A 13,226-nucleotide genomic window follows, 5' to 3' on the forward strand; every position below is an offset into this window, starting at 1 on the left:
GCGCAAAATCATGTCTGTGATGGCCGAGTGCAGGGTCTCAGATCTAGTGTCAGGCGCGTTATACAGGCCGAGATACTCTTCACGAACTTCGAGATTATCGCTCTGCACCCACCGCATGCAAGAGGTGAACTGCTCGTCACCATTTACATTGGTTGTTCCATCAGCAATGATACCAAAAATTGGACGTCCTCTACAATTTCTTTTTGCACACTATGGGCCATAATCTCTATAAGCTCATTCTGCGTGTCACCGCTCACCCATTTATTTCTCTTAGTCATCCACATCTTAAGGGCAGGGACATCCTCCGATCTCTCGTCGAGCAAATCGAGCAAATTTCCATCACATTTACCTCGTCCTCGAATAGCTTGACCTGTGCGGCAGAGGCAGCGCACAGAGATAACTGGGACACGAAGTGCTGCCCTCGCCTCCTCTCGCTGCTTGTTGTATTGCTGCGAAAGAAAATGCAAAACAGGAATGCCTGCTTGGCATGGCAGGTTTCGGCTCACGGAGGCCGAGGGAAATTTGCTCTTTTCATGTGACTGGCACTTCTCGGTAGCTTTTTTCCACTTGTTCAAACCAACCGTATCAAAAGATGGTTCCATACTTCCAGCACTGCCCCTCTTTCATCAAAATGTCGACGACACTCGTGACACAAGTCTACGTCGCTCTTGCCTTAAAAAAAAAGAAGCCAAGGAAATCGCACAAACCAATCACGTTGGCACGATCTACCGCCTCGGTTTCTGGGGTACATAGCTATAGGGAAGCGCACCTGAAGTTTGCTTCCACTGCACCAGCGCCACTTCTCCCCTGCCGGTCATTTTGGCGTTGCTGTCCGGGCACGTCGCCGGCGGAGCGCATTGAGCCAGCAGCCTGTCGGCTGGTACGGGCGTGCTGCTCGCGCAGCTGGCACTCTCTCTTTCATTGTGAGCACGTGCCGTCCTGCTCGCGGGCGCACAAAAGTGGTGTTGCCGCTCGCTGTGAATTCCGCGACGTTCTAAGAGTGGAGAAACTGGTTGTGTGTGCGGCTGTCGCAATAGTTCTCTGAACATCAACGGCCAAGGAATGCCCGTGTAAATCTACAGATTTCCTGGTGATGTCCTACATTCTTGGGAAAAAAATTTAATATTGGAAAATTGTAACGTACAGTAACGGAAATATTGAAGGTAATGGTCCACCCTTTCTATATGCAGCAAAATCTTAAATATTTTTCATCGCTCGTATCGAGCAGTTGACGATAGGAAAAACGTTAATACGAAAAAAAAATGCAAGCCTATCGATGGGAGATTGCTATAGTCAAATCTTCCAGTATATGAAAAAAAAATGCGGTCATACATTTTTTACTATTCAAAAATGTTTTTGTCCGGAATTGTTGCGTATGAAATGGATCAGAACGAGAAACGGCAGGCCTCGATAACTGCTATGGGCAGGGTGAAGTAAGCTTTTTCCTGTTACTAAACACGTTTGTTACTAATCTGTTTTAACGTTTGGTATGTCGCACGCGTAATATTATTTCTGCGCAGTTTTTGCTGTAATTCCCTAAGCATGCAGTGTTTAGTAAAGCTCGCGCTAACGAAACTCATTTTTTTACCGTTTTTTATTTTGGAGACTGACTGGAGCTAGCGGCATTATGCAGACGCGTGTGAGGCAAGGTCAGTGATCGCCTGAATGTTCCGACTTGTGACGCCGGGCTCAATTTTCGAAGTTGCTTTACATGTAAAAAATTTCAAAAAATAAAAATAATCAAAATGTTTGCTTGCACATGAATGAGCGTTTGCATATGAGCGATGGCTCTGCAAATAATTGTTTTGGGAATGCGCGTGCGCTGTAATCGGAATTAAAATAAATTAAAATTAAAATAAAAATTAAAATAAATAAAATAAACCGCTTATCTCCGTTGTAGCGATTGACAAACTAGAGCATTTTTTCTCTTAGCCGTATATAGCAAGCAGCTGGTAGGCGCATTTGGTGCGTGTTTTCGTTTTTCTCCTCAGCCTCGCGTGTCGCCTTAAGGCCACTTTATTTTAAGTTAAAATAAAAATTATTTCCATCATTATTCATCGAAACACGTAACAAAATCATTATTATTTGGCCAACAAACCTGCATGCACCGAAGTGCTCAGTCACCCAACGAAATTAAGCATCTTGCGAAGATGGCCGTGCCAAAACAAAAATGGTATTTACCTCGAGTTCCACGTCTTAAATGACCTCGTCATTTACTTGCGATACACATTTCGCCGTTACGGTACCGGCTTTTTCGTCAACAATCTGCTTCACGTAGTGGGCCTGATCCACTAGCAGTTCTTTTTTCAAGTTCGCAGCGAAAAAACAAAATTCACTGTCCACTATTTCTTTTAACCTACATCTCAGAGCGTACTGCCGCGACCGAAAGAAGTGCGAGCAGCGGAGTGCCTAGGCTCTCCGCTGTTGGAATTTATTTTCGTCACGCTTACGTCACGCTTACTTGGCTCGCAACACAAATACGCTAGAGACATCCGTGATACAATAATGTACCACTCTAGCGTCTTTTTGTTACTACCGAGATAAAAACGCATTGAAGATAAATTCCGACTGCGCAGCGCGTGGGCGCCGTGCTGTTCGCATTTTTTTGGCTCGCAACACAAATACGCTAGAGACATCCGTGATACAATAATGTACCACTCTAGCGTCTTTTTGTTACTACCGAGATAAAAACGCATTGAAGATAAATTCCGACTGCGCAGCGCGTGGGCGCCGTGCTGTTCGCATTTTTTTCTAGCGCCCCTGTACATTTTGCTAATCCTCTGAAGCTCGCCAGCGTTCAAGCACGAGGGAAAAAGCTCGGGACTGCACAAAGAGATTTGCACGCTGGCCAACACGTGCAAAGTACGTGCAGAACTGGCTTTTTTTCAGGGGAAAGCGCACTGCTCGCGCAGCTACTCAATGGGAGGGGTGACCAGTTTGCCCGGACAAAAATACGGAGTCGGTCGGAGAGGGCGCTTTTCACTGGCGTCCGCAGCGCCCCCCTGCGAAGCTGCGGTCCCCTATAGGTTTCGGCTGGAAGTGACCGACACTCGTACAGCGCTGACTCGTCCTCCCTCGTCGATCTGTTTCTTGAATTCGTGAAGGCAATTGGCGAATGCGCATTGCTGGTTTTATAAAAGCTGGTTCCTCCTGCTGTTCGACGTGAAGGCCCCGGTGCTGGAGCTTCTACAAATGAAAGCAAAGACGCATGGTCGCATTTTGCTTTTCGCAACGGGCTCCTCCTATTTCCAGTGAATGGTTTTTGAAACGTGCGAAGTCAAGTTTCTTCAAAATTTTCCCGAAACAATGTATAACAAGGCATTAACATCAGCATAACAGCTAGGGGACTTTTCTTTTGGTTCGAAACACTGAAAATACTTGCCCGCGAAGCAGTCTCAGGATTGTAGGGACAGCTTGGAATGATGGCTACAGTCATCGCCGAATGGTTGAACATCGACGGTGATCGTGCTGTCGGGACGGGCTGGACTAATTTCTGAACAAGTATCGCCATCTGGTAGCGACCGGGAAAAGCGAAGAAGCAAAAAGTGTGGTTGAACGGATCCACTGACAAAAATGGAAGTCGGGATTAAATACTAAGAACTGTAAGATATCGTACCTTGAGATTTTTTTCTTAGGCATGTACGCTTTGGAGCCGGTATGAAGAAACTGTTATCTTTTTTGGGGAGCCAGACATTACGTGTAAGGCTGGAATCAATTAAAAATGCAGTCAGCTTACAATCGCTGCTCACATAACTGCGATGCGATGAGGCGGACGCCCGGTAAGCAAAACGAGAACACCGGGGGTTACAGAAAACTCAAGCGCTGACTGCCAGGAAAAGCAAAAAAAAAAGAGCGTACATCATCGCGCACACAAAAACTTACCTAATATACAGTCCGACATCTCGCTGCAACTTTTTTTTTAATTCTGAAGCATTATATGCTTTACCCTTATAAAAATGGTCTATAGACTTTCTATAGACTTTTTATAGACTCTATAGCCATCCTATAGACGTTTCCTTTTGTCTATAAACAGTCTATAGAAAATCTATGGACTAAAGTCTATAGCTGCTTCAATTTCCTTTTGTCTATAGACGGTCTATAGACTCTCTATAGACTAAGGTCTATAGCCGCCTCAATTTCCTTTGGTCTATAGACTGTCTATAGACCCTCTATAGACTAAGGTCTATAGCTGCCCAATTTCCTTTCGTCTATGGACTGTCTATAGACTCTCTATAGACTAAGGTCTATAGCTGTCTCAATTTCCTTTTGTCTATAGACTGTCTATAGACACCTCATAGACTAAAGTCTATAGCTGGCTCAATTTCCTTTTGTCTATAGACGATCTATAGACTCTCTATAGACTGAAGTCTATAACTACCTCCATTTCCTTTCGTCTATAGACGGTCTATAGACTCGCTATAGACTAAGGTCAATAGCCGCCTCAATTTCCTTTTGTCTATAGACTGTCTATAGACTAAAGTCTACAATTGCTTCAATTTCCTTTCGTCTATAGACGGTCTATAGACTCGCTATAGACTAAGGTCTATAGCTGCCTCAATTTCCTTTTGTCTATAGACTGTCCATAGACTAAAGTCTATAACTGCTTCAGTTTCCTTTCGTCTATAGACGGTCTATAGACTAAGGTCTATAGCTGCCACAATATCCTTTCGTCTATAGACGTTCTATAGACTCTCTATAGACCAAGGTTATCGCTGCCACAATTTCTTTTCGTCTATAGACGGTCTATAGACTCTGTATAGACTACGGTTTATAGCTGCTTCAATTTCCTTTCGTCTATAGACGGTCTATAGACTCTCTGTAGACTACGGTCTATAGCTGCTTCAATTTCCTTTTGTCTATAGACGGTCTATAGACTCTCTATAGACCACACCCTACAACTACCTCAATTTCCTTTCGTCTATAGACTGTACACTACAGATAGTCTACTGCCTATAGACCAGTCTATAACAGTCGTAATTTTATCTAACAATGTTCGATACACTGACTTTCGACTAAGTCCTGAACAAGGTCAACTTCTTTTTGCACTGCATGTTGAGGGGACCTGCATCTAGTGACCGCAACTATGTCGGGAGTCCCCCACCTCCTTCGCTATTACGGAAATTAAGAAGCATTGCGTAAGGCCATTACAACACCCTCCTGTATATTGTTTTCAGGAGCATTGACAAGCTCCTTTTCGTTATACCGTGACGTATATTGTCAATACAATTAAATATTTAAAGCTAACAAGTAAGGCGAGGAAAGGCAGCCATTCTTGAAGTAAGGGCGCCCGCAAACTGCACTACATCGAACGAATACGCTGTCCCTTAAAGGAATCGCTCTACACAAATCCATGCCATCTTTCGATCGTTACTGTCCAACGCGCTGAAATCAGAGACATTTCATCAACGGTTCTACATTTCTCTTTAAAACTTCCTGAATATAAAGGGGGAAATACGGGTGTGAGAATTCTAGGAAGCGCCCATCCCTTAGAAACATCTTAGATTAATCACAAAGAGCCTGGTCCTCTGTGCGATTAACATCTGCCATTTCTGCCTTTGCAGTTTGTATTCACGTGAATAAGTGCTGCGACGCAACAATCACAAAGCCTGTATTTTTTCGTTCCTACCCTTGCACCTGTTGCTTCGGAGCGGATGACACGCTGATATGGCGCATATCAGTTTTCTAAACACGAACACACGCAAAAAAGACGTTATGCTATGCAACCTTATAATTATTATTTGAGAATTGTACCACATACTATTCGGTGGGAGATGCGGCGCGTATACCGACAAGAAGTTAGATTTCGGTTCTGTTTTCACGAAAACAATAAGATTTTTAGATGGTAAGCGAAGAATTTAAGCTTATAAACCAATTGCCTTCTGTGGTCTTGGATATCAGATCAAGCTGCACACGGCAAGAGTGCGAGCGATAAAGATACGACCGTGAAATGGGTTTGTGTTTCACGTTTTACCCATTTTACCGCGAGACGGCGGAAAAGCATTCGGGCTGCAAACAACCCTGTGCGTGGCTGCATCAATGGCGTTTGCGTGTTTTTCGCGGATTACGTTTTCTTCAAAATCCAGCTTCATCGTCCGCTTACGGTAAGTCTACACGTTTATATTTTATTCATTTGGTCTCCTAAACCACTCTAAGCAGAGCTGTGTGTGCAGAACAGATTATGTGTGCAGTTACAAACGTCCGATCTTCGTTTCTAAGGCGGAAGCCATCGGGTTCTCGATTTATGCCGCTTATCTCTGTCCCGCTGTCTTTACTAACGCGCGGAAAGGCAGTCTGTGCGATGCCCTTGATGATAAGCCGCTCCTCGCGAGCTGTCTACTAGATTTTTCGTGTTTCAAGGTTGGTGCGCGGCCAGAAATGTCGTTTAGCCTGTGAATGACGGCCGAAATGGAACTGTGTGTTAGTTAGCGCCGTGTGAGCTGAATTTACTTTACACCTCCGAAAACGTACTTACATACAGTCTCGTTCAGTGGTGGATTACATTTATTTTCTTATCTTTGTGTTATCGCCTGTCTGGACCATGGAGTGCTGTTCTTTTTGAGGTGTGCATTGCTTGCTACGTATGGACGCTCGCTCTGTGCGCGTCGTGGACGCCGACGTTTCAGCAAAGGTGTCTTGTAACGCTATAGACTGGAGCGCGAGACGTTTCTCAAAGTTGTATTCAAGCTGCGCTGGAGGAATGCTTGTAGTGTGATGGGTGAATAAAATTCGTTGCCGGCGCGAATGGCCGGCGTGTTCAAACACCGCGAAGAAGCCACGAGCTCCATCCCATCTCCCCTTCGTTGCACACGTATGGATTCGTCCGTGTCTGTCATCAGAGCCGTTGGCCGCCGCCGCTGGCTTGCGGGCACTTCATTTTGAAAGCTGGGTAAAGGTCGGCTCGACAAGAGGTGGCTTACATTTCGTTCCGAGTGGTTCGTTCATGAATCCCGCTCATGCGTGCACAGATTTCTAGAATACCATTTGCGCGAGAGGCAAAGTATGTGTTTCTGATTTCAGACTGCTACGTTACGAAAGCGCCGATGTGACTCGCCGCTTATTTGCGCCTAAAATTAAATTAAGCTCTCGTGTTATTATAGCTGCGCCTGTTGAAGGCGTTAATTGTTTCATAGAAATACTTCCTACTTTGAGCACGTTCAATGCCTTCGCTGATTTTTCTAGCAGCGTTGGGTTAGGCTGCCTCCATGCAAGAAACACACATATTTACTGCGCTGTTGGAGCTGCACTTGAAGAAAAAACTAAGTGAATTTCAGACGGTATTTTATCGTGACAGTAATTTGCTGTCTCAACCTCGCGACTGCTTTTGAAACGGCGCAGCTGCAGCCTCTGTGTGCTGTATTAGTTTTCTGAATAATGAGCGCGGCATGGAAGCGCTGCAACCCGCTTGTTTCTAAGAGCGCGCGCAGATGTACGAGTATGCTGTTCCGTCTTTGTGCTTCAAGTTATAGGCGCAAATCTGTGGTGAACTGGTTGCTTCTGCCTGCTGGTTTTGTATAGCTTGTGCCCGTTTGAGTATCGGCTTACGTACACCCGGCCAAATCTTTAACTGGCTTAGGTGTTGCATCGCTAAATGCACCTTGTAAAAAGATGCCTTTTGGCTACACTGGTGGCATATTCATGTTGTAATTTGATGCGTGAGATGGCATTTCATAGTTTCGTTTTGTTAATATAATTTTTGAGTGGAGTACTTGCATGTTTAGATCGAAGTTATCAGAAATATTCATCGTCTGGCGCTATGAAGAGCCGAAACAAGCGGAATACGCAGCAATGGTTCTGGTGGCGCATTTGCACTAATCTGGGTAAACGACTTGTCCGCCATGAAAGGAGTGGTACTTTACCCAGAGGATGAGGCCATATGGACCAGATCCATTGCTGCGTATGCCGCTTGTTTCAGCTGTTCGTAGTGGCAGAGGAATGTTTCTGATAACGTTGATCTAAACACGCAATTACTGCACTCAAGCATTATATGAACAAAAAGGAACAACGAAATGACATTTCACTCGTTAAATTACAGCATGAATATGCCAGCAGTGTAGCCGAAAGGCACCTTATTTACAAGGTGCATTTAGCGATGCAACACCCGAGCCAGTTAAAAATTTGGCCGGGTGTACCAGGCTTAATTCACGCAGGGTATTCTGAAGCGCTTCTTCTATAGCGGTTATAAGAATAAATGCTGCAATATTCTCCTTTTTGGATCCCTCTGTAAGGTGCACTGAATCTGTATTTTATGGAGGTGGCATTCTTAACAGCTCCTTGCGAGTCAATGCAGATATGTGGCACAATTGTTCGAAGTCTTCTTTTACAAATAGCGTAAAAGGATTGCCATAAAGAGATCAGTATTGGCTGTAACAGTATTGCCATACAGATTGCCTTTCTAGAATGGCATAGCCAGGATATGCCTTGCATTGTAAAGCACATGTGTAGAGATGGAACGGGAATTTTTTTTTTTCAGTTCCTCTTATATTATTTTTTTTCCTTTGTGCTGTACAGGTGAAAATGCCCGGATGATTTACTGCAGACAACAGGCCACAAGAACGCTTCTGAGGAAACTAGCCGGACTGTTACTTTCAACTTTTATGTTAATGTGTGGTGCATTCTTATGGTGCATGTATTGCATATTCACAGCCTGGATAGCTTGGAAATAAACTAAATTTGTAAGTATATTGATTGTTTCATGTGTGAACTCTGTCTGGTGACCTTTTTCAATGATTGTGGACAGTCTATAGGCAGTCTATAGATAATGGTCTACTAATAGTTTAGTAGACAGAGGTCTATAAACTGTCTATAGACAAAGGTCTCTAGCGCTGCCAGGCCACACACCTATGGAATGTCTATAGACAGTCTATAGACATAGGTCTACTGGACCAGTAGACTTTTGTCTGTAGACTGTCTATAGACAGTAATCAACAGGAAGTCTATGGCCATAAGTCTATAGGTCGTCTATAGCCCGTCTATAGACAAGTCTATAGACGGTCTATAGACAGCTCTATAGGAAATGTATGACCATAAGTCTATAGATCGTCTATAGACTGTCTATAGACCTGTGTCTATAGACTTCCTATAGACCTATAGACTTTCAGTAGACATTTGTCTATAGACTGTCTATAGACAAAAGTCTACTAAAAGTGTATGGCCATAAATCTATAGACTGTCTATAGACCAGTCTAAAGGATTTGTCTATAGACAGTCTATAGACTTCATAGACTAATGTCTATAGACAGTCTATGGACTGTCTATAGAAATTTTTATAAGGGTAGGCCTGCCTCGGGGACAGAGAAAAGGCTGGCAATTTTTTTTCGACTTCAAGCATAGAAACCAAATCCATCAAAACAAATGAAAACAAACATCGAGCTGCTACTATGCAGTAACGCTCTGTTATCACAGCTTGACATCGTAAAGTCGTAATGTGCCGATTCGACATAGAATCTCAGAACAGGCTGTCGCGACTCTATGTCACAACTATCGCTCGTCAACCGGCTGCTTGGCGCAAACCGTCGAGGCACAGGAGCCGCTTTACGCTACCCTGTGGCCTAGAAGTGAGCGTTGGACATTTTTTTGTTGAGGTCATCATCATCATAATCATCACCATCATCACCATTTATTTTCCCTTAAGGACCCTAGGCGGGGCATTACATAAGGGGGGAGCAAAAATACGAAATCACAAACAATAGGAACATTTGAAATATAACAGTGAAGAAGGCAAAACAATTGTTAAAAGACCATTGCAAAATGAAAAAGGAACTATCGCAGGTACACTGTGGCCATCACACTATATATACAGGAAGAAAACGGGAACACTGAGTAGCAGACAAGGGTTCAAAAATGTAACATGTGCAGAGGTGGTACTGAAAATTGTCGGGCATTACACTGTAAGTGCGCTAACGAAAAGGATGAGATAAAAGCAGGGTTTTGAATTTATTTGCATCGCGCTCAGTTACAACTGCCTCAGGCAGCTCATTCTACAGTTCAATGGCGGATGGCAGGAAGGATTTTTGAAAGGCATTGGGGGGACCATGTAAACGCTGTAGGCTCAGGCTGTTAAAAAGACGACGAGATGTTCTATTGGGAGGGAGTAGAAGTGGGCAGTGCAATTGAGGAAAACTGTCGTATAACTTGTGGAAAAGGCAGAGTTGGGAAATTTTACGGTGAAACGACAGTGGCGGTATGTCAAGCGATGATTTTATGCTAGAAACACTGGTTCTGCGATCGTAACATGAATTAATAAATCGGGCTGCACGACTTTGTACTGATTCTAATGCTTCAATTAGGTATGACTGGTGCGGGTTCCAAATGGGTGAGGCATATTCTAGTTTAGTACGAATGAATGTTTCATAAGCGAGTTTGCGGATGAATGGTGCACGCGTGTCGGTGAGTCGGTCATCCAGAAGGGGCTCAAGGTGTTGAGGGGTTAAAACAAGTATTTATGTAAAGGCAGGGAGAAATACAAAAAAGGTAAAATGAGCAGCAGGAGTAGCAGAAACAACTATACAAAACACGAAACGCGACAAGCGGGAGACGGACAATACAAAAACAAACTCATCCAACTATAGCGAACGACAAGAAGGCGTACAGTGCACTAAAGGAAGGAATATACAAAACGTTAGAGGTAGGAAAAGGAGAAAGTCCGGCGGACAATGGGCCTTTTTCATGTTGGGAGAGCACCCCTAGCGGCGGCCGCCCAATCCCAATTGGTGGTTTGGTCGGTCGGTTCGCGTCGCGCGGTCAGCAGCAGTCGGTGCGGTCGGTTCGGTGTTCCGTCCGTGCTTTGATCGGTTGCTGAAGTTTTCGTGCCCATCCGGACGCCGCCTACAGTGTTTGGTATGGTTTTAGTTTTAGTGCTGTGAAAATTTTCTTTCTGTTGAGCTGACGATAGATTTCGCGTAATTTTTGGACGCGAGCAGGCAGTGGACCAATGATCTAACTTCTGTGTCACCGGTTAGTGACAATCTGATTGGCATGCACTTTGGCGCATGGAACCGGCAACTGCGGAAATGACGGCCTTTCAAAGAGGAGAAATACATTCGCCGCATTTAATGTTGCCTTCTTCAGCGCTTGTTCGAGGGCGAGCTGCTGATACGGAGATAGCAGGCGACAGCCCCGACGCGGCTAGCATTCTTGCGTTTGAAGATCGATGGGTTGAAAGCCCGACCGGGGTACCTAGTCGAGCGTGCTCGTTGTTAAGGCGAAAGCCTTTAATGTCTCACCGTTGTAAGCAGCAGTTGTCGACAGAGAATGTCACGCTTTTCAGTTGGTCGAAACGGTCGTGACGTCCCAGTGCGCCAAATTCAAACGGGGCCAATTGTACTTTGGCTAGTAACCATGCAACCAATTGAAGGGACCATATAGTGATGCTCCAAGTAAGTGGGACTGAGCTTAGTTAATTGATTAATTACCCAATTAGCCTCATTAACTTTTCTAGTCAGGCCATATAAATAAATAGAACCTAGTAAGAAATTGGTCGAGCTCGGGAATCGAACACCGCGGTGGCTTAGTGGCTATGGCGCTCGGCTGCTGGCCCGAAAGACGTGGGTTCGATCCCGGCCGCGGCGGCTGAATTTCTTTGGAGGAGAAATTCGAGGCCCGTGTGCTGTGCGATGTCAGTGCACGTTAAAGAACCCCAGGTGGTCGAAATTTCCGGAGCCCTCCACTACGGCGTCTCTCATAGCCTTAGTCGCTTTGGGACGTTAAACCCCATAAAACCAAACCAAACCGAACACCGGTCTTCGAAGTGCGAGACGAGCATGCTATCCACTCCGCCATGCCAGCTCGATGGTTTGGAATGAACAAAGGCACGTCTAGTGAATACGGTGTCTTCGCTCACTGCCATCCTCCTCCCTTCCCTTCCGGCGAGGTTTAGGTGTCCACCGAGATATGAGAGAGAAATGCATTTCCTTTCCTCAAAAACCAATTTACTGACGAGCGAGGCGTAGAACCGAATGGGCGATGGCGTTCTATGGACTACCTGGCAGCGTTGCAAGACGCTCTCGCGTTCCACTCTTAGAGGCGAAGCTTAACATCTTAACCACACATCAGTGACCACACTTTAGGTCAAAAAAAGTGCACCCCCCCCCCTGAATTTTGACGGGTGTCCACCGAGATATATGAGACAGTTACTGCGTAATTTTCTTTCCTCAAATACAATTTTCATTTTCTTCATTACGGGCCATCTTCGTCTTTCTTCTTTCACTCCCACTTCCTCCGTTCCTCTACGGTGCGGTTCAGGTGTCCACCGAGATGACAGAGATTTACTGCGCCATTTCCTTTCCTCAAAAACCGTTGCGTTGAAACGGCAAGGCATCGCGCCGAACGGGTGGTGGCGTTCCGTGGACTCCCTGGCAGCGCTACAACACGCTGTCGCGTTCCACTCCTAAAGGCGAAGCTTAAGCTTAAGCTTAATTAGCAGTTAATTAGTATTCAGACATTAATCAGTAATTAACCATTAATTAGTGATTTGTCATCACTTAGTAATTAGTACTCAATTACATGTGACGCCACCAGTGCCACAGAAGCAGCGAAAGTGGTGCGGAAAACGCTTTCGCCTCTACGCACTTTAGACAGTCAAAGTGCCCCCTGAATTTTTTGATAAAAAGGCGGGGTGTTGATGATGCGCACACGATCTCGCAACGTGATACAGCGCTGTGGAGGTGCCGAACCGGCGTCTTGCTCGCGAGCGCACGAGAGTTACGCTGAGGAAGCCGTCACCTCGACCTCGCATAGCCCACTACACTGCGATGGTCTGAAATGGGCACAATCCACTCCAGCAACAGATGTCGAGGCGACTGCTTTCGCAGGGAAGTTGCTCCTAAGCGGAAGGTACCTGACATTCTGGAGACGTCGTCGTCATTTCGGCGAACGCTGCTGGCCGCGGCCGTGCGCTCCACTCGAGGCCGGCCGTGCCACGGCGCGCCCACATTCCTGCAGGCATACTACATTCCTTTTACCTTTCACCCTATCTTTTAGGCTCCCTTCTATCCGCATGCGGCAAAGAAAGAAATGCGCGAATGAGTCAGGGACGGCGAAAAGGAAAAGACGCACACAAACACTGCCTTTGCCTCTTCGCTGTCCGCGTCTCGTTCGCGCAGTTCTTCGGGTCTATATGAACCAATTAGCTCGACAAGTTCTACTGAAGTTATTATAATCCACGGGAAGTAGTTGACAGACCCGCGCAGTTTCCGCTTATTCTTTTGTGCAGCCACTTCTGCTACACT

Source organism: Amblyomma mixtum, chromosome 5 (assembly GCF_055824585.1).
Source record: "Amblyomma mixtum isolate Tamu chromosome 5, ASM5582458v1, whole genome shotgun sequence".
Lineage (NCBI taxonomy): Eukaryota > Metazoa > Arthropoda > Arachnida > Ixodida > Ixodidae > Amblyomma > Amblyomma mixtum.